Genomic DNA, 20,784 nt, shown 5'->3' on the forward strand with positions numbered 1-20,784 from the left:
GCAGCTGCCTAAATACATGGCATTTGCAAAAGCATCCAAATTTTGATCAGGTAACTATAGGGATGCTGCAACAGTCATAAGTGTGAAAAACGCTCATCGGTCACTTTATTTTTTTTTTTAGTGCCGTCATAATTTAGAACGGTCATTAAACAAACGGTTGCAAGTCAAGGACTGCCTGTACCGGCCCAGTAACTCCCACCTGAAAGGGCCTCAAAACTAATGCTGGTAAGCCCACATTATACTCTAATGCAGAGGTCTTCAAACATGGCGGCTTTTAAGACTTGTGGACTTCAACTCCCAGAATTCTCTATGCTCTATTCTCTATTCAGCTATGCTGGCTGGAGAATTCTGGGAGTTGAAGTCCACAAGTCTTAAAGCTGCCATGTTTGAAGACCTCTGCCCTAATGCAATGTGTATATATCCAGCTAACTTCCATTTAACTCAGGCTATGTTTACAGCAGGGGTGAACAGGATTGTGGCCTTGTTTGAGAAACGTCTTCTTGAGAGCCTGGTCCGGAAGGACCGCCATGTTAATGGCATTCCACAACAAAGGCATCTTCCTACCCCTTCTGAATCGGACGCTGCAAATATTACTCGAAATGTCTCCCTGACTGAAAAAAGGGGACGACTGCAATTTAGCTTGGGGTCCCCACTTGTTTATTTCCAAAGGAAGGTGTTACCCGAGGGTTGTTCAACCTGAGCAGCAAAAAGCTCCTGAAATCTCCCAGAAATGGGGAAGTCCTCTTCGTCCCCAGTCCTACGTGCCTGCACTTCTTATTATGTTCAGACAAAGACAACTTGCTGTAAGAGACTCTCCCGTTTCTTTCTTTTCCTCCCTCTAGCCAATGTCTCGTTCCCAAGCGGGAGCTTTTTTCCTATTCCAGTCACAGACTGTCTTGATGCTTTTTAATCCACTCCGAAGACGACAATGGAGGGGCTCTGCCAACCACCCCTGAGATTACGGAAGGAAAGAGGTTGTGTGTGCTGGGGAGGAATGGCTGTCTGCCAAAGAAATAACAGTGACAGGCCCCAACAGAGCTGAGCCTTGGAGAGTTCCTCTCTGTGCCGTGATTATTTACACCGAGCAACAACAAAGACTGCAGGAATCCATCTGCTCAACTTTGAATATTCATCTTTAGCCCTCTTCCTTCCCTCCTCCTGATCCTGGGCTGCTTCTGCTATGGCCGCAAGCAAAGTCGAATTTATTGTTATTTATTTAGGGTATCCATCGTAAGTCATGCTCGTTGGCCAAGGGTGACATCTGAAAACAGGAAACTGGTAATAGAACTCCCTGCTCAGTGCAATTCCATTCATTCACTCAACCTTCTTCCTTTAGCAAGATTTCGAACAATCACTACGGATATGAAGATTTTGGAAAGGGAAGAAAAAGAAGGGGGAGAGGAAAAAATTATGCTTCCCCTAAGGGTGGGGTGGGGGGAGGAGAGGAAGATAGTTTCCCCCCTCCTCCCTGGAAATTTGTGGTGATGGTAGTTTCTCCAACCTCAAAAAATTACATTTAGCTTTTAACAGCAAACCTGATCAATAATATCAAATGCTGATATCCAGCAAGTTTGGCAGGATCTTGAATTCCTTTTAAAGACATTATTCTTGGTCTAAAGCAGTGGTGGGGCCATGCCCCACCTAAGCATCTCTAAAATCCTGATTCTCTCCACCCCCACCCCCCAACATATAATTCTTACTTTACTCTAATAGTGAACTCTACTCACGGGGAGGAAGCCTAAAAGGCCATTAACTTGATTTAAACAAGGTTCAAATTGCCCCCCTGTGGGAATCACTGGGGGGACCACTGGTCTAAAGTAATTCTTCAGTCTTAATTTGTAAATAAGGAACTGGGTTTTCTCCTCCTTGTTGTTTTTGAATAACATATTTAAATTTATCTAAATCTGAGGCCCTAGAGAAGTCCTTGATCATGCAAATTTAGGATGAGAAGGGATGACCATATCTAGAAGGCATCAGCAGTTAGAAGAAGCATCATAACTTTCCTTTTTTCTTAACTCTACCAGGCTGGGTGCCAAAACTCACAATCCTCACATTGTTTTCAATGTCTAACTCCTACCTGTTCAGATACGTTAAGGGGGACCAAAGATCTCTAGAAAAACCTTTAAGGAAATGTTTGATTCAGTCAAACAAAACAGAAATGATTTCCCAGTTTTAAAAATAAAAAAAAAAGAAGAGTTTTGAAGAAGCAGGAAATCAATTTGTACAGATCTCAGATGCTTGTTAATGCTTCCAAGGAATGCCACTCTGGAACAGAAAAATTAAGAAAACTTAGCCACTTATTAACATTTGATTTGCTGCCAACGTTCCGAGATCGAAATACCCTTTGTCTTTTGAATTCCACGGCACCTACTTTCAGGCGATATTTTAATCATCAGGGTCAAGTGATATTTTGATAACCGGACAAGGAACTAAGAAAGGAAACAGAGCACTGCAGTCTGATCATAGGAACTCAAGAGAAAATTTTCATTGAGCTCCATAGATCCTCCTTCCAAGTAAATGCATACTAAGTTCTCAAAATTCTCATGGAAGGTCATTTAATTAAAAGTATCAGGGAGCAAGCTGGCAGTAAGAAGTAACTGCCAGCTTGCTCCCTGAAAAATTCCCAGGACCAGTTAGAAAACACAATTCTGAAACAAACAAGAGCATTAACTTGATTCCATGCATGGCCAATTTCTACAGGTCCTACATTTCCACCAGAAGCTCAAGAGGAGTATGATAAAAGCTCTAGCATTCTCACTGGGATGGCTCAATTAGCACAGGAGTTACTATCTTGATGTAAGTCATTAAGCAGCGAAGACGGGAGTGTAAATCAACTACTTGCAAGAGAAGGAAAATGGACTTAAAACATGGATTATATCTTCTGTGAATGGACACACTCTGAACCAACCAGGGAGGAAAACAATCTCAATCTCTCTCTCTCTCTCTCTCTCTCCCCCTCCCTCCCTCCCTCCCTCTCTCTCTCTCACTCACTCACACACCCCAATTTCATGATGTTTAAATACCGTTCCTATATCTTAAGGTCCATTCATTTCTTGGATCCTCTTCACACATGCTAATAGCTTTGGAATAAGCTTGGCTTCGCCATTTTTCACTCCCTGACTCTTAGAAACACTTGGAGATCTGTTGCTTTCACTCCAACTGCTATCAAAACACTAAGAAGACCCCCCCCCCAGGGGCTAACTCATGTTCTTCTCTCCAACAAACAAATGGGAATGTGTCAAAATGGACCCCCTCCCCATCACAGTTGCTGGGTTTGGTGCTTTCTAAAAGAAGAGCCATCCATCATGGCAACATCACCCTACTTTCCAACTTAAAAGAACGGTGCCTGGTGAATGAGTTGTATCCAGCATGGACTTTTAGACTTCAATCAGAATAGAGCTGGAAGGGGCCTTGGAGATCATCTAGGCCAACCCTTCTGCTCAAACAGGAGACCCTGTACCATTTCAGACATGTGGCTATCCAGTCTCTTCTTGAAAACCTCCAGTGATGAAGCCCCTATCTGAAGGCAAAGCTGTTTCACTGGGGGAGCGTGGGGAAGACACCAGGTGAAATCCTGGGAGTTATTCCCACCAACGAGAAGCCATTTTCAGCTGCCAAACTAGACAGAACCAGAAATTTCAGCTGAACTGGAAAGAAATTAACTCAGCTTCCTGAACAAAAACCAAGGTCAAGGGATCACACTGGTGCCAACATGAGTTTGGAGCAGTAGAAATGCCACACATGGAAGCATCCTCAAGAAAAGAATGAAAGGCTTCATACTAATGGAAGACTATAGTACAAGACCTTGGAATTGAATAATAGAAGGTTCTCTAACAATTTTCCTAATCAGCATCGGAAGCAGTTCTGCCTTCTTCTACAATTTATTTGTAGAATCTATCCCCTCCTGTTCCATTATATCCAAAAGTAAAAGACAGAATGCAAATATTTTAATTAAAATAAATCAAAATATAAAAGCAAATCCATTAAAATACATCTCTCTCTCTCTCTCTCTCTCTCTCTCTCTCTCTCTCACACACACACACACACACACACACACACACACACACACAAACAAACAAACACAAACACACAGCATGGCTTTAATGATGGAAGAACAACAAATGGAATTAGTCTACTTGCTCAGCTGGGAATCCTGACATTCTCTGAGAAGGAAGAGATGTGTGTCTTGATCTAGCAAAATGTTCTTTAATTGTCGTAGGACAGGAGGATTGGTGCTAGAAGGTCTATTTTTACATGAAATACACAGAAGTCCCCATGTTTGTTTTTTAAGAGGAGGGAAAACTTTAATCACTAACACGCAACATAGTATCTATGCGATCAGAATCCTCAAACAAGTCCACAGGACTATTGGTGGGAAACAGGTATTGGATTCCATGGTAAGAAAAATAAAATAGCACCATCAGTGTATTCCAGTTAGGAAAGCAAAAAATAATTTAGGAAGGAAGGAAGGAAGGAAGGAAGGAAGGAAGGAAGGAAGGAAGGAAGAGGGAGGGAGGGAGAGAGAGAGAAAGAAAGAAAGAAAGGGGGAGAGAGAGAGGGAGAAAAGGAAGGAAGGAAGGGTAGGGAAAGGAAGGAGAAAAGGAAGGAGGGAGGGAAGGAAGGAAGTTGGTCATGGAAAGAAGGAAGGAAGGAAGGAAGGAAGGAAGGAAGGAAGGAAGGAAGGAAGGAAGGAAGGAAGGAAGGAAGTTGGTCATGGAAAGAAGGGAGGGAGGCAGGGAGGGAGAGAGGTAATGGAAAGAAGGAAGGGTACAGTAGGGTAGGGTAGGGTAGGGTAGGGAAGGGTAGGGAAGGGTAGGGAAGGGAAGGGTAGGGAAGGAGAGAGGGAGGGAGGGAGGGAGGGAGGGAGGGAGGGAAGGAAGGAAGGAAGGAAGGAAGGAAGGAAGGAAGGAAGGAAGGAAGGCTCTGACTTCCAGAAAATTAAAAAAGACATTTCCATACTTTTTATTGGACTGCTGCATGCTAGTAAAACAAGGAACCCTTTGAATTCTCTCAAGAATGTCATCTGGCGACACAAAAAAGCACTGTATAGCAGATTGCTGGTGCACAGAGGACATCAAAACAGCCCCAAAATATAAGCTGGAAAATGCAATATACAGTATCCATACTTACTTTTCTTGCTAAATAGAATGTCAAATTATCACTAAAGCACCTTAAAAGATGGGAGCTCAACCTTCTCTGGGTGTTTATTTGGAATGTCATTGTTCCTTCTTACTTCAAAAGTAGTACTTGAATTTTTAAAAGAAGGAAAGGTCTATTTAATTCATAAACTTAAATCCCTTCACGACCAATATAGAACAGGGCTGCAAGAAGATAATCCAGTAGAAGATGTCATCTATCTTAAAAGTTGTTTATGAGCCTTTTATTGTTCCACACAAGATAAGAACGGAGAATGAGATCTCCGCCTCACCGTTTAGCAAACCGACAATACGATTAAGTGTTCTTAATTCCCCAGATTTAATACTGCAGGATAAAGTGAAGGGGAACTTTATTTTCCTTTTATGATGTGACCAATGTAAGCTCCAGAGAATCTGCATTTTTACTAAATCAGCACTTGAGGAGATGATCTGGAGTTAGCACCCTTTGGCTCCAAGATTTTTAGGGCTGAGAACAATCATCAGCTCTTATTTTAATTCATCTGGTAGACTTTCCATCTCAAAAAGTGGGATCTCTTGAACTGTTTACTCTATTTACTTGCAAAGCCACCCTATCCTTCTCTTCCTTTACTGACACTTTTTACATTTTCTAACAAACCATTGCTTCCCGAACTATGGTTATTGAATAAACCATAATAGGTAGGATTTAGATGTACTAACTCATAAATCATGGTTTAGAAATCAAGTTGGTTGCATTCATGTCACATACCAGTGCAAAACCAAGTACTATTATGATTTAACACCATATAGAGTTCACGCAGTGGCTCAGTGGCTTAAGACGCTGAGCTTGTCAATCAAAAGGTCGGCAGTTCAGCGGTTCGAGTCCCTAGCGCCGTGTAACTGGGTGAGCTCCCGTTACTTGTCCCAGCTTCTGCCAACCTAGCAGTTCGAAAGCAGGTAAAAAATGCAGGTAGAAAAATAGGGACCACCTTTGGTGGGAAGGAAACAGCGTTCCGTGCGCCTTTGGCGTTGAGTCATGCCGGCCACATGACCACGGAGACGTCTTCGGACAGCGCTGGCTCTTCGGCTTTGAAACGGAAATGAGCACCGCCCCCTAGAGTCGGGAACGACTAGCACATATGTGCCAAGGGAACCTTTACCTTTGCAGTTCTAACCCAGGCTGAAAACTGTGCTTTCTGTCCTGCAGCTAACATATTAACCCAACCACCATACAGCCATAATCCAAACAGAAAGATTGTTGAAATTGCACATAATTAAGTCTTTCAAAATATCCTAGATGGAAAAACCCCTTATCTTCAGGTACACTATCACAGTTTCTATTTATTTATTTATTGAAAAATAATTACAGTGCTTTTTGAAGGTGCCTTTTCAATTAATGATGGGGAGAGGAGCTTTTATTTGGAGGAAAGTACTTAAAAGATATTCAATTCTTTTTTTAAAAAAAACTCTTATGTTTTTTCCGATACTGTTGGATATTTAGCTACTGCACACACCAAAGTGAATAGAAGCAGGAGGAATAAGAGAGATTAACTGGCCCCCAAACTATCAAAGGGAGAAACAGTTTGCTTCAAAGTTGATTCTAAATAGCCCTGTCTATCCCTTAAGGCGTGTGTTTTATAAATATCTGTATGCTTATAAATGGGAATATTAAGATATTATTCCCTCCTGAGCTGGCAATTAATCATGAAGAGGCAGCTATGGTCTGGAACATAAGAGAACATAAAAACACCTGCAGGACTCCTGTTCCACAGCACAACATCTGATTTTATAGCTATATTGCAATGACCTTGGTGAACCAATCAAACACTCTTTTGCATCTGTATTTGCACAACGCGTCACTGTACCTAATCTCGGAGTGGAGGCACACACCCATGGGAGCACCTGGTAACCTTTCCCTTATCTTGCATACCTTGGAGCAAGGAGGAGACATGTCACAGGTCTAACCATCTGTCTAAAATGTCCTTGCTCTGGAGGCCTATGGCTTATCTCCTCTCCCAGCAAGCTTATGCAGATGCTCGCGAGGGACGGCATTCAGCACCAGATAGTCCTCGACTTATGACCGCAATGGAGCACAAAATTTATGTTGCCAAGTTGAGTGCTGCAATAGTCAAATCGGTGTGCAAAATGGCCACTTTTTTTCAGTGCCGTTGTAACTTTGGTCACTAAATGAACTGCGGTAAGTCGAGGACTTCCTGTACCAGCTGAGCACTATAGTCCAGGAGTGTCCAACCTTGGCAATTTTTAGACTCGCGGACGTCAACTTTCAGAATTCTGGCTGGGGAATTTTAAGACCTCTGGATTTCAACTTCCTTAGCTGGCTGGCTGGGGAATTCTGGGAGTTGAAGTCCACAGGTCTTAAAGTCGCCAAGGGTGGACACCATTGCTGTAGTCCAGTGTTTCTCAACCTTGGAAGCTTGAAGATGGGTGGACTTCAACTCCCAGAATTCTGGGAGTTGAAGTCCACCCATCTTCAAGCTTCCAAGGTTGAGAAACACTGCTGTAGTCCATGGGAAATGACATCATGGCCCACTCTTAATGATGTCACAGGACTCTGCTCAAACACCAGTGCCTGCCAGCCAACGCAGCAGTCAGCTTGCTAATCCCTTGCTGAAAACCAGCCACGTAAGCGAAGGGACAGATTTAATATTCAACCCCTCCAGAAGAAAAATCAACATAGTGAGAGGCCCCTTCGAGCCAATTTACACATAAATTGCACCGCTGCCTTGTAAACAAGCCTCCTGCCAACTCTTGCCACCTCATCAAATAGATTTCAAACTTTTAACAGGTGGCCAATATGCCCCAAACTCCATTTGTTGGGTCAATACTAACAGAGTACACAGACAGGAGCAGTTTGGCTTGGTGGAGTGAGCCTGGCGATGCATTCGTTTGCCTGGAAGGAGCTCCCAGCAATAAGGGGAAACCTTCTGTCTCTCGTTCCCCTGTTTTTGCTTCTACTTGGCAACCGAGCAGGCAGTTTGGGATTTTGTTTTGCCACTTTTTGTTCACTGAATCACTGCAGTTGTTAAGTTAGTAACACGTTTGTAAGTGAATCTGGTGTCCTCCTTGACTTTGCTTGTCAAAAGGTTGCAAAAGGGGGACCTTCCCAGCTGCTATTTGTAGCCTCAATTCATTCTTGCCGTACGATAAAGACAGCTCGCCCAGTACAGATAGTCCTCGACTTATGACCACACAAAATGTTAAATGAGACATTTGTTTTGCCCCCCCCATTTTACGAGCTGTCTTGCCACAGGTTGTTAAGTGAATCACTGCCACTGATAAACTAGTAACCTGGTTGTTAAGTGAATCTGGCTTTTTCCCCGTTGACTTTGCTTGTCAGAAGGTCGCAAAAGAGGAATCACCGGACACAGCAATGGTCGTAAGGATGAATCAGTTACCGAGCGTCTAAATTTCGATCACATGATCATGGGGAATGCTACAAAGATCACAAGTGTGATCTGGTGATCTGGTGAGATCCGGCCATGAATGGCGTGAATGAGTTTTTAATGTTTTTAATTTTTCAATGTCTTTTTATAATTATTTTTTAAAATGTATTGTGAGCCGCCCTGAGTCTTCGGAGAGGGGCGGCATATAAATTTAATTAATTAAATTAAGTTAAATTAAAGTGTGAAAATGGTGACGTCACTTTTTTCAGCGCCGTCGTAACTTTGAACGGTTCACTAAATGAACTGTTTGTAAGTCGAGGACTACCTGTAACAGATCTCTAAACTACCTGGCTTTCTCAATGAACCAAAAACCATAACTACTTATACAATACCAGCCTTTTCCCGAAGGTGGGGGGTTTTTTTTCTCCAAAAGATAACTGGAGTTTCTTGAAGACTTCCTTTTCAAGCAGCTTCTTCAGAACTGAACCGAAGAGAACCGAGGAAGCTTCTTGGATGAGAAGCAAAACATTTTCAAAAAAAAGAAAGAAACAGGGAAGTCCACTGCCTTCTGGTTTAAAAAGGGACAACCATGACCTGGATGATTGAGACTCTCCATAGACAGTACAACTTTTCCTCCCTTAAGTTCTCCAGCATTGCTGGGCTCCAGAATCCATGCTAGCTGGGAATCCTAAAGTAGCTGCAATCCAGGGAGGGTACCAAATCGAAGGATTTACACAGCTCCATCCATGTACTAGGTGGCTCAGCGGCTAAGACACTGAGCTTCTCAATCAGAAAGGTCAGAAGTGCGGCGGTTCGAATCCCTAGTACAGGTCTCCTGCGTGAGCAGGGGGGTTGGACTAGATGTCCTCCAAGGTCCCTTCCAATTCTATTACGCCATGAAATTCCATCGCAAAACAAAACAAGACTCTTTCCTAAGTCCCCGAGGTGCCCACAATGCACATTTTTGGAAGCGGAGGGAGGGGGGGGGGGTAAAAAAGCAAGGGATCCCAGCCAAGGAAGGAGCAATTGCTACTTTGGGAAGGAGAAAACTTCAAGTAAACCCGTCAAGCTCCACGATAGCTCCAAACCAGTGGTGAAATCCAAATGTTTTTTACTACCGGTTCTGCGGTGCGTGGCTTGCTGGGTATGGTGTGGCTTGGTGGGCATGGCAGGGGAAGGATACTGCAAAATCCCCATTCCCTCCCCATTCCAGGGGAAGGATACTGCAAAATCTCCATTCCCTCCCCATTCCAGGGGAAGGAACATTGCAAAATCTCCATTCTCACCCCATTCTGGGGCCAGCCAGAGGTGGTATTTGCCGGTTCTCTGAACTACTCCAAATTTCCGCTACCGGTTCTCCAGAACCGGTAGATTTCACCTCTGCTCCAAACGTTTGCTGCCTTTAAAATCCGAAGTCGCCTCTGAGATCCCGGGTACATTTTTAACGCCCCCCCCGCTCCCCAGATATATAAGTTAATTAAGGGGTCCTTAAAGTAAAGGAGTATCTCAGAGGACACCCCCCTCCCCCTCCCTTCATTTCAGAGATTTCCCCCACTCGCTCGGAGTCCAGGAGAAGAGAAAGCAAGGAAGGAAAGAGAAATCAAGGCTCTCTCGAGCTTTGGAGCGGCCGGGTTTAGGAAAGCCACCGACCCCCTTTCCTCCCTGGCTTGCAAAACCCCACGCACGTCTGCATGCTTGCAAAACCCCACGCACGTCTGTATGCCCGCTTGTTCCCGTGCGTGCGGGGAGGAAACACGAGCGGCATGCAGCAAACCGAACCGGGATTGCGGCCAACACCCACCCACCCACCTACTCTTCCGTCCGTCCGTCCGTCCGTCTGTCTGTCCGTCTCCCGGGCTCACCCACCGACCCAACCTCTGCAAAACCCCGCGGGCCTTTTCCTCCTGACCTCCCCGCACATCCGCAACCGGTAAGCGGCCCCCCTCCTCCACCCACCCACCCACCCACCCACCATCTCGCACCCTCCGGGAACAGCGGGCCGGGGTTCCCACCGGAGGCTCCCTTCCAGACCCCCCCCCCCACCCACCCTACCCCATCTCCCCCCCCCCCTTACTCCCGGTCCCCAAGCACTTGCACTGCCAGGCGCCAAACGCCGGGGGCGATGGAGAGAACTCCGGGCTCAGCTGAATCCCAGCGGGAACTTTGCCTATTGCCTCCCCCCCAACCCCACCCCCCACGCATTTTTTTTCTCTCCCCCCCTCCCCCCCCGGGGAAAAACTACCCCCTTCCCCCCCCCCCAAAAAAAAACGAGGCTCGGGACCCCTGGAAAGGCCGCGCTTGCAGGGACCCCCTTCCACCCTCCCCAAGTCCAAGGGAAAAGTTTGGAGGAAACTTTTCTCGCTCTCTCCAGCGCACGGGCCAACTTACCGCTCGGAAGGAGGGAGAGACGGGGGGGGGTGGTCCTTCCCGGGCGCAGGCGAGCCTTTCAAGGTGGGGGGGAGGCCCAGGTGTGTCCCCCCCCTCTCCCCGCGGACCCCAAAAAACTCCTCCGCCGCCGCTGCTGGGAAACAATAGGCGAGCCACGCGCGCTCCTCCTCCTCCTCTTCTTCGTCCTCCTCTTCGGCTCAGAGTCCGGGCTCCGTCGGCGGCGAGAGCGCAGGGAAGGGAAGCCCTGCAAGCGGGAGAAGCAGCAGCAGCAGCTGGCGGGAGCTGGAGCTGCAACTCCGCCTTTCCGCAGGGGCCGAAGGAAGGCAGGTGGGCGCGCAGAGAGAGAGAGAGAGCGAGAGCGCGGCGGTGGCGGCTGCTTCTTCCTCGCGCTCCGGGGCTGGAGGCGGCTCGCTCGGGCTCTCTCGCCCAGACCAGCCGGGGGAGTGAGTCACTCTCACCCCGCCCGTCCGTCCGTCCGTCCGCCCTGCCGGCTCCGCCCCACTGCCAGCCCCCTCCTGCTACACAGGGGGGGGGGGTCTTCTTCTTCTTCGGAGCTCCGGCGTTTGCTTAGCCGGCGAGGGAACCGGGCAAAAGGCAAGCGGAGCCCAGCCGAACCGGCGTTGCACTAAACTACGACGCTGATGGAAGAGTTTCTTGGACTTGTGTGTGTGTGTGTGTGTGAAATTCAGCAGGTTCTGACCGGTTCTGCAGAACCGGTAGCGGAAATTTGGAGCATTTTGGGAGAACCGGTAAATGCCACCTCTGGCTGCCCCCCCCAGTGGGGTGGGAATGGGGATTTTGCAGGATCCTTCCCGCCCCCAGTGGGGAGGGAATGGGGATTTTGCAGTAGCCTTCCAGCCCCCAGGAGTAGGGAGGGAATGGGGATTTTGCAGGATCCTTCCCCCCCAGTGGGGAGGGAATGGGGATTTTGCAGTAGCCTTCCAGCCCCCAGGAGTAGGGAGGGAATGGGGATTTTGCAGTAGCCTTACCCCGGGAGTAGGGAGGGAATGGGGATTTTGTGGTATCCTTCCCTCTAGGAGTGGGGAGGGAATGGGGATTTTGCAGTAGCCTTCCCCTGATGTGGGGAGGGAATGGGGATTTTGCAGTATCCTTCCCGCCCCCCAGGAGTAGGGAGGGAATGGGGATTTGGCAATATCCTTCCCCCAGGAGTGGGGAGGGAATGGGGATTTGGCAGTATCCTTCCCCCAGGAGTGGGGAGGGAATGTGGATTTTGCGGTATCCTTCCCGCCCCCCAGGAGTGGGGAGGGAATGGGGATTTTGCAGTAGCCTTCCAGCCCCCAGTAGTAGGGAGGGAATGGGGATTTTGCAGTATCCTTCCCCTGGAATGGGGAGGGAATGGGGATTTTGTGGTATCCTTCTCCCAGGAGGGGGGAAGGAATGGGGAGTTTGCAGTATCCTTCCCGCTCCCAGGAGTGGGGAGGGAATGGAGATTTTGCAGTATCCTTCCCCTGGAGTGGGGAGGGAATAGGGATTTTGCAGTATCCTTCCCCCAGGAGTGGGGAGGGAATGGGGAGTTTGCAGTATCCTTCCCAAGTTATTCATGGGGAGGGAGGTCGCACAACTTCATGTATCCTTGTAGGGAATTAAAGAAGCCAGGATTTGAAATCCTGGCTTCTTTAAACCAGTTTGTCCTTAGGGAGAGTTGTCCTTGCGTCAAACTCTTAAACTACAATGGGGTATGCTTGATTGACTGTATTATGCAGAGACACGGATATGGTTTATTCAACCAGAAACCATAGCTATGAGCCATGACTGAGCAAACTGTGGTTTAAAAGAGTGCATTGATCAGGCATAGTGGCTTAACCCGTCCCTAACCCTAAGCCACAAACTATGCTTTACAAACAGCTGTGAGTCAGTCACATATTGAGCTAAGCGAAACAAGGCATACTTTTGATGGGTCAATCAAGCCAATGAATAGTTCACGTGCAAGTCTTACAATGAATTTCATCAGTGGCTAAGGCACTGAGCTTGTCGATCAGAAAGGTCGGCAGTTCGGCGGTTCGAATCCCTAGTACAGGTCTCTGCGTGAGCAGGGGGTTGGACTAAATGACCTCCAAGGTCCCTTCCAACTTTGTTACTGTTAAAAAATATACTGCTAAACCAGGGGTCCCCAATCCCAGGGCCACAAACCAATATCAGACTGGTCTGTACTGGTCCATGGCCAGTTAAAAACTTCACAGTTGTAGGTGAGCGGCAGGCGAGCAAGCGAAGCTTCATCTGTGCAAGTAGTCCTCGATTTAACGACCACAACTGAGCCCAAAATTTATGTTGTTAAGTGAGACATTTAAGTGAATTTTGCCCCACTTTACAACTTTTCTTGCCACAGTTGTTAAGTGAATCACTGCAGGTGATAAGTTAGTAACCCGGTTGTTAAGTGAATCTGGTTTCCCCATGGACTTGGCTTGTCAGATGGTCACAAAAGGGGATCATATGACCTTGGGACACAGCAACGGTCATAAATGTGAACCAGTGGCCAAGTATCTGAATTTTGATCACATGATCATGGGGATGCTGCAAATCCCCATGATCATAACTTATGAAATCACCATTTCATAAGTGAAAAACATTTATAAGTCATGTTTTCAGTGTCATTGACCAGTGGTCTAAACCAGGGGTCTGCAACCTTAAGCACTCAAAGAGCCATTTGGACCCGTTTCCCACAGAAAAGAAAACACCAGGACCTCTGGTGAAAACCCTTTTGACCTCTCTCTCTCTCTCCCCCTCCCTCCCTCCCCCTCTCTCTGTATCTCTCTGTCTCTCTCTCCCTCTCTCTGTATCTCTCTATGTCTCTCTCTCCCACTCTCTCTGTATCTTTCTATGTCTCTCTCCCTCTCTCTGTATCTCTCTGTTTCTCTCTCTCTCCCTCTCTGTATCTCTCTCTCTCTCCCCCTCTCTCTGTATCTCTGTATCTCTCTCTCCCTCTCTCTCTGTATCTCTCTCTGTCTTTCTTCCTCTCTGTATCTCTTTATGTGTCTCTCTCCCCCTCTCTCTGTATCTTTCTGTCTCTCCCTCCCCCTCTCTCTGTATCTCTCTATGTCTCTCTCTCCCTCTCTCTGTATCTCTCTATGTCTCTCTCCCTCTCTCTGTATCTCTCTATGTTTCTCTCTCTCTCTCCCTCTCTCTGTATCTCTCTCTGTCTTTCTCTCTCTCCCCCTCTCTCTGTATCTCTGTATCTCTCTCTCTCCCTCTCTCTCTGTATCTCTCTCTGTCTCTCTCCCTCTCTGTATCTCTCTATGTCTCTCTCTCCCCTCTCTCTGTATCTCTCTGTCTCTCTCTCCCACTCTCTCTGTATCTCTCTATGTCTCTCTCTCTCCCTCCCTCTCTCTATATCTATGTCTCTCTCTCTCCCCCTCTCTCTGTATCTCTCTGTCTCTGCCCTGGCCGCTTCTCCATCCCCCGTCGCCCTTATCTTCTCAGGCCAGGCGAGGAGTGACTGGGAGGGGAGGGCGAGGGTCGGGACCAGTCAGTGGTGGGATCACCCGACAAGGAGCCACAGCAGAGGGCCCAAAGAGCCGCATGCGGCTCCGAAGCCGCAGGTTGCTGACCCTCGGCCTAAACCATATTTTCAACAATTCATTTTAGATTTTTCAGCAACTCACCTATGCATCTTGGTTTACTCAACCCACAAAATCTTTGCTTTCTTTGGTTTTGGTTAATGCTGTGCAAAACTCAAGTAATTATGGCTTATTCAGCAAAACATGGTTAAGCAAACTGGCGTAGTAATGGGGATGATGAACCAGTCTAACAGGGTTAACTGAACGAGCCACGAATTTGCACTTTAGCTAGTCATAAGGTGGTTATTAAGCTTGGTGTTAATGTGAAGACCAAGGAAGTTAGGAGCAGTTGTTAGCCTAGACAACATGCTCTGGAAGAACATAGAATAATAGACTTGGGATGTCAAGGAATTGCACAGGTGTCCAAATGAAGTTGGAGATGCTGACACGAACTTGTAATTTTTATATAAATATATTTAACTTCTATATTTACAGCAGACAAGATAGGAACATCATGAGGTAAATCACATACAGAGCACACAAGAAAAAAGGCGGGAAAAAGGGAACCTCCCCTTTACACCTACCGCAACCAATCATAGCGTAGATTGCCTCATGCAGGAGCCAGCAGTCTCCCATCAATCAACTACAACCGTGGCCCATTGTGCACTTTACTGTTCCACCTACTAAATTTAAATATCCTAACATTGGAGGTGGCTCAGTGGTTAAGACACTGAGCTTGTCGATCAGAAAGATCGGCAGTTCGGCGGTTCGAATCCCTAGTATAGGCCTCCTGTGTGAGCCGGGGGCTGGACTAGATGACCTCCAAGGTCCCTTCCAACTCTGCTACTGTTACTGTCTTCTAGTCCACCACCACCCCCAGCTCAAGCAGGAGACAAAGGATGTGCTTCAACCATTCTTCTAATTTCTATACCTCTTTGGATCTGCCAACACTTCTCTATCTCTCAAAGTGTTCCAAAGACTTCTCGCACATTGTGCTACACAATAGCTTGTTTTTTAACTAGGGTTTGATGAAACCCTACAGTAATTACTTCAACACCCATGCCACTAAACCACAGAATGGAAGAATCTGTATAATCTGTACAAATCTGGATTCCTAAGTACACGCACCTCAACCAAGCTTCCTAAATTGTGTTGTTATAAGCACACAACTTGGTCTCGTTTTACCGAAAAGAGTTTTTTTAAAAAAGGGTTTTTATTTTTATTTCTCATAAACACATTTACATGTACAATCATTTCCATCATTTTTCATTCATCTTTTCTTTTAACTTTCATTTTTACTTTTTCGGGGATGCTCTTTTACCCTTTACGTTTACTCTTCTTCTCCTCCCCTTCTCTTCCTTCCTCTTTCTCCTCCTACTTCCTTCGTTCTTCCTCTCCTTCTCTTTCCTACTTCCCTTTCTCTTCCCCCACTCCTCTCTTCTTCCCTCCTTCTAACCTTCTCCTCTGCTTCTCTTTCCCCTCCTTTTCTTCCTCTCCTTTTCTCTTTCTTCTTTCTCCTCTCCTCTCCTCTCCTCTCCTCTCCTCTCCTCTCCTCTCCTCTCCCTTCCTTTCTCTCTACTCCTTCCCCTCTCTCCTGTACCGAAAGAGTTTTAAGGACCTTGCAAAGTTGCAGGTGCTCCTGACATCTTTCTTTTCTTCAAAATGCCCTCTAGGGAATGAAAGGACAAACAGGAAGGAAGGAAGAAGCAGGAAAAAAACACTCTGTTAATTGTTGTTTTTCTTAGGAAGCCGAGTTGCACTGAATCTGGGGGCACCCCAGGCAAGAGATCCTGGCCTTTTGCTGCTAAGTGAAACACCTGCCTGAAGTTTAGGATGGAGTTTTCAACAGGGAAAATGACTGTATGGGAACAAATCGGGCAGAGCTCTGAACTCTTGAGAATCACTGCTATTAAGGATGGATTTTTTGTTGTTGTTAGTTGCAAAGTCGTGTCCGACACATCGCGACCCCATGGACAATGTTCCTCCAGGCCTTCCTGTCCTCTACATCCCCGGAGTCCATTTAAGCTCACGCCGACTGCTTCAGTGACTCCATCCAGCCACCTCGTTCTCTGTCATCCCCTTCTTTTGCCCTCAATCTTTTCCAGCTCTTCTCCAGTGAGTCCTTCCTTCTCATCAGGTGGCCAAAGTATTTGAGTTTCATCTTCAGGATCTGGCCTTCTCAAGAGCAGTCAGGGTTGATCTCTAGGACTGCCTGTAGGACTTGTTTTTCTCTAAGACATGGTTCACACATTGCACTAAGGTAGGGCTTGGATAAACAAGGCTTATTAACTAAACCACGGTTGCCAAACTCGCGGCATCAAGTTGTTGTCATGTGACGTTTCGCGACGTTTTTTCCTCATTCGTGGAGCTGGAGTGGGTGTGGCCTGCATGTGACACATCCACCCCGCGGGCCACCAGTTTGACACCGCTGAACTAAACCATAATTAGATGAGCCAGGCCAAAGTGCTAAGGTATAAATCATGGTTTGGAAGCCACTATGCTTAAGTTTCACACTATCAAGCCCACATGATGGCTTACGCTTCGTGAAAGTACAGTCAGTGGTCAAACTTGGTTTTGATTTCAAGGTGTATTGAAACTCCTCACTTCTCCTGTCCCTCTGATGGAATCACTTGAATTTATGCTGGCTATACCGCTGTTAAGACACCACAGAAAGAAAAGCAGCAGGAATGACGTCCTTTCTTTCTCTCATCCAAAAATAGTTTCCCCATTAGGAATTCCTTAGCTGATATCTATCACACTTGACCAATAATTGGGTAAATGGTTAAAAGGGGTTGCTGAGCCAAGACTGCAGTTCTTTTTCTGGCATGCTGTACCGTAGTTCCTTTCTTCCATTTAGAATGTAAAATCAATAGTTGTAAATCAGATGAGCTGGCTATAAAAAGCTGGTTCTGATAATTCCTGTCTTTAAACAGTAAGGATCCATGTGCAGTTTGATTTTCTTTGCTTGTCTAGTGTTCAGTGAATTCTGCAGCCATACTGGGACAAATGCAGGGTTTAATTGTTTTGCTAATTATTTGCTTGGAGGTGGCTCAAAATTGAGATGTCTGTTTCAAGGGAGAATTTATTTATTTATTTATTTATTGGTTCGATTTATATGCCGCCCTTTTCTGGAGACTCAGGGTGGGTTATAATGCGTTAAGCAATAGCCTTCATACTTTTGTATATACCTGTTTAGTAGGGCTTTTACCCCCCCCCCCCAGCGGTGTTCTTTTTTATACAAAGTCAACTTATTACCCACACAAACCAGGTCCTCATTTTACCTACCCCACCAAGCCACGCTCATAGAACTGGTAGTAAAAAAATTTGGATTGCACCATTGTTCAAGACCAACCATTCCCTTCCCTCTAAACCTAGGATAAGTATGTTTCCAAGACTGTAGCCTGGTTGTTACAGAAGGCTTAGATACATACTTTAGTTTTAGCATAATATTTTCTGTGAACTAGCCATTCTAGTCAAGAAATTCTGGAAGCTGAAGTCCACACATCTGACCATTGCCCAGGTTGGGAAGATGTGTTTCTTGTTGTTAGTTGCGAAGTTGTGTTCGACCCATCGCAACCCCATAGACAACGTTCCTCCAGGCCTTCCCGTCCTCTACCATCCTCTGGAGTCCATTTAAGCTCACGCCGACTGCTTCAGTGACTCCATCCAGCCACCTCGTTCTCTGCCGTCCCCTTCTTCTTTTGCCCTCAATTGTTCCCAGCATTAGGCTCTTCTCCAGTGAGTCCTTCCTTCTTATTAGGTGGTCAAAGCATTTGAGTTTCCTCTTCAGGATCTGGCCTTCTAAAGAGGAGTCAGGGTTGATCTCCTCTTGGACTGACTGGTTTGATCATCTTGCAGTCCAAGGGACTCGCAGGAATCTTCTCCAGGACCAGAGTTCAAAGGCCTCAATTCTTTGGCGCTCAGCCTTCCTTATGGTCCAACTTTCAAGATGTGTTTAGTTTATTGCATAAACCCAGTCAATTGCAACATATTGAATAAATCTTGGCTCAACGGACCAAAGTTTAATATAACCTATAAACCTACTCTAAAAGATACTTAGCTCCTGGGAATTAAATGACATTTCTACCTTCCAATCGGGGTGAAATCCAGCAGGTTCTCACAGGTTCTGGAGAACCGGTAGTGAACATTTTGAGCAGTTTGGAGAACCGGCAAATACCACCTCTGGCTGGCTGGTGGGAATGGAGATTTTGAACGGAGCTGGGTGGGAATGGAGATTTTGCAAATATCCTTCCCCCAGGAGTAGGGAGAGAATGGAGATTTTGCAATATCCTTCACCCAGGAGTGGGGAGGGAATGGGGATTTTGCAGTATCCTTCCCCTGGAGTGGGGTAGGAATGGAGATTTTGTAGCATCCTTCCCCTGCCACGCCCACCAAGCCACACCACACCCACAGAACCGGTAGTAAAAAAAAATTGGATTTCACCACTGCTTCCAATCATTTTGGCTGCTGTATAACTAGATAAATCCACCTAACATTTCCACGCTGTAGAAGGGCAGTTGCTTAACAGGGCAAAGAAATACTGGTCAACCCTCCTTGTTCAGAATGGAGGAGGAAGCAGATAAAAGCAAATAACACCGTAAGAGAAGGTTGCAAGAGTAAAACCCAACAATATAAGAGTCTCCCACTCCTAAGAATCAGGATTCTTGCTTAAACTAAACCTGTGGTTTAGCTCATCTGTAGTTTTGGCAGGAACAAAAGCCAAGAGGCTTATATAGTCTTCAGGTAGGGAGAATAATTTTGACTGGCTTGTCTTTTCTTTGGCTCAGAAATACCAGGGGGGAAAAAACCATGATTGGAAGGAGATGAAGCCATCTCCAAAGTGAAGGTGGAGGCAGAAAATGGCAAACTTCCCATCCATTTTGTGTATTTGCAGAGAGACCTTGGCTGAGAGGGAAGGAGGAAGCGGGACAGATACTGATGACCAAGCAGAATCATGCTGAATTCCTATTTGTTTAGCAAGGCTGTTGCTTGTTTAGCAACAGAGCCTTGGTAGTACAGGGGTTTAAGGCACCCTGTTATTAAGCTTATTAAGACCAGCTGCCTGCAATTACTGCAGGGTTCGAATCTCGCCAAGGCTCAAGGTTGACTCAGCCTTCCATCCTTTCTAAGGTAGGTGAAATGAGGACCCAGTTTGTGGGGGCAATAACTCTGACTTTGTATAAATATACAAAAGGATGAAGGCTATTGCTTAACGCACTGTAAGCCGCCCTGAGTCTTCGGAGAAGGGCGGCATATAAATCAAATTAAAAATTAAAAAAAAAAAAAAGGCTGGTGTAGAAAAACATTCCGGGGTTAGTGAAAAAAAAAATATATTGCTTGGATTTTAGACCACAGGTCCTATATTGGTAACTAGGTCGCCATTTTTATAGCTGTTTGGGCCGAAATCAAATCAATAGATGACAAGGGGTTAGCTAGACTTGTGACTTGAATTAGTCTTGTGGTCATTTCCTTTCTCCAAAGAGGCCTAGGAACTCTGCCAAGGGCTCCTGATCAGTGTGAGATGCCCCTCTTTAAGACAATTGTCAGGATTTCAGGATAAGCCATCCTAGAAAGCGAACTATAAACATACAGTAGTGGCCAAAATTGTGGAAACCTTTTGGGAAAAGTGTATTTTCGAAGTTTGATGGCTAATAATCTCACTTTTTTGGGGGGGAGTTTCAAGATAATCATATTAAATTGGGATTTTAATTTGTTTTAAGTTATTGGGATTTTTAATTGTCTTGGGCTAAATTATTTAATTTGGTTTTAATTATGTTTCTAACTTTTGTATTTATGTATTTTATTCTGTGCCTGTTCACCGCCCTGAGTCCTTCGGGATTAAGGCGGTATATAAATTTAATTAAACATAAACATAAACAAACAAACATATTCTGTTGCTGGAATGGCCTGGGAATAGCCCAGACCTTAACCTAATTGAAAATTGATGGAGCTGACTAAAGAAACTTGTTAGTCAGAAGCGACCCAGCAATAAAACCCAGTTAATAGAAGCCATCATTCAATCTTGGCTTCACATGATAACAGCTGCACAACTAAAAGTCTTGGTTCACTCCATGGGAAGACGTTGTAAGGCTGTAATTCATGCTAAAGGTTACTCAACTAGTAACTGATGTGATATTTTTTGTATATCTCATTTTTTCTACATGTTTCACTTTTCTTCTTTATACTGTAACAGCTATTCTAATAGCAAATCCTTCGTAAAAGTTATTGCATTAGATTCTTGATTAAATTATCTTTCCATTGATATATAATTTTATGGTACTACTCAGTGGTGGGTTCCTCCCGGTTCGGTCCGGTTCGGCCAAGCCGGTAGCAGTGACGAGGAGTTGGCCAGGCCTCCCTCTC

The 20,784-nt window shown here is 45.8% G+C and overlaps 1 protein-coding gene across 7 annotated transcripts in view; it reads right to left on the minus strand.

The window, feature by feature from the left end:
* Window positions 1-11,523, minus strand: part of FGFR1 (fibroblast growth factor receptor 1) — a 127,615-nt gene extending 116,092 nt beyond the window's left edge. For 3 of the 7 annotated variants that reach the window (XM_060693600.2, XM_087875898.1, XM_087875897.1), the window contains exon 1: window positions 10,907-11,358. The gene's annotated coding sequence lies outside the window, so the exon portion shown is untranslated. Of the gene's footprint in view, window positions 1-10,906 lie in introns of all 7 variants that reach the window. The other 4 variants (XM_060693598.2, XM_087875896.1, XM_060693597.2 and 1 more) reach the window with 3 other exon arrangements.
* Between the last annotated feature and the right edge of the window lie 9,261 nt (window positions 11,524-20,784).

The sequence above is a fragment of the Pantherophis guttatus genome, chromosome 9 (assembly GCF_059756535.1).
Source record: "Pantherophis guttatus breed Tessera chromosome 9, ASM5975653v1, whole genome shotgun sequence".
Lineage (NCBI taxonomy): Eukaryota > Metazoa > Chordata > Lepidosauria > Squamata > Colubridae > Pantherophis > Pantherophis guttatus.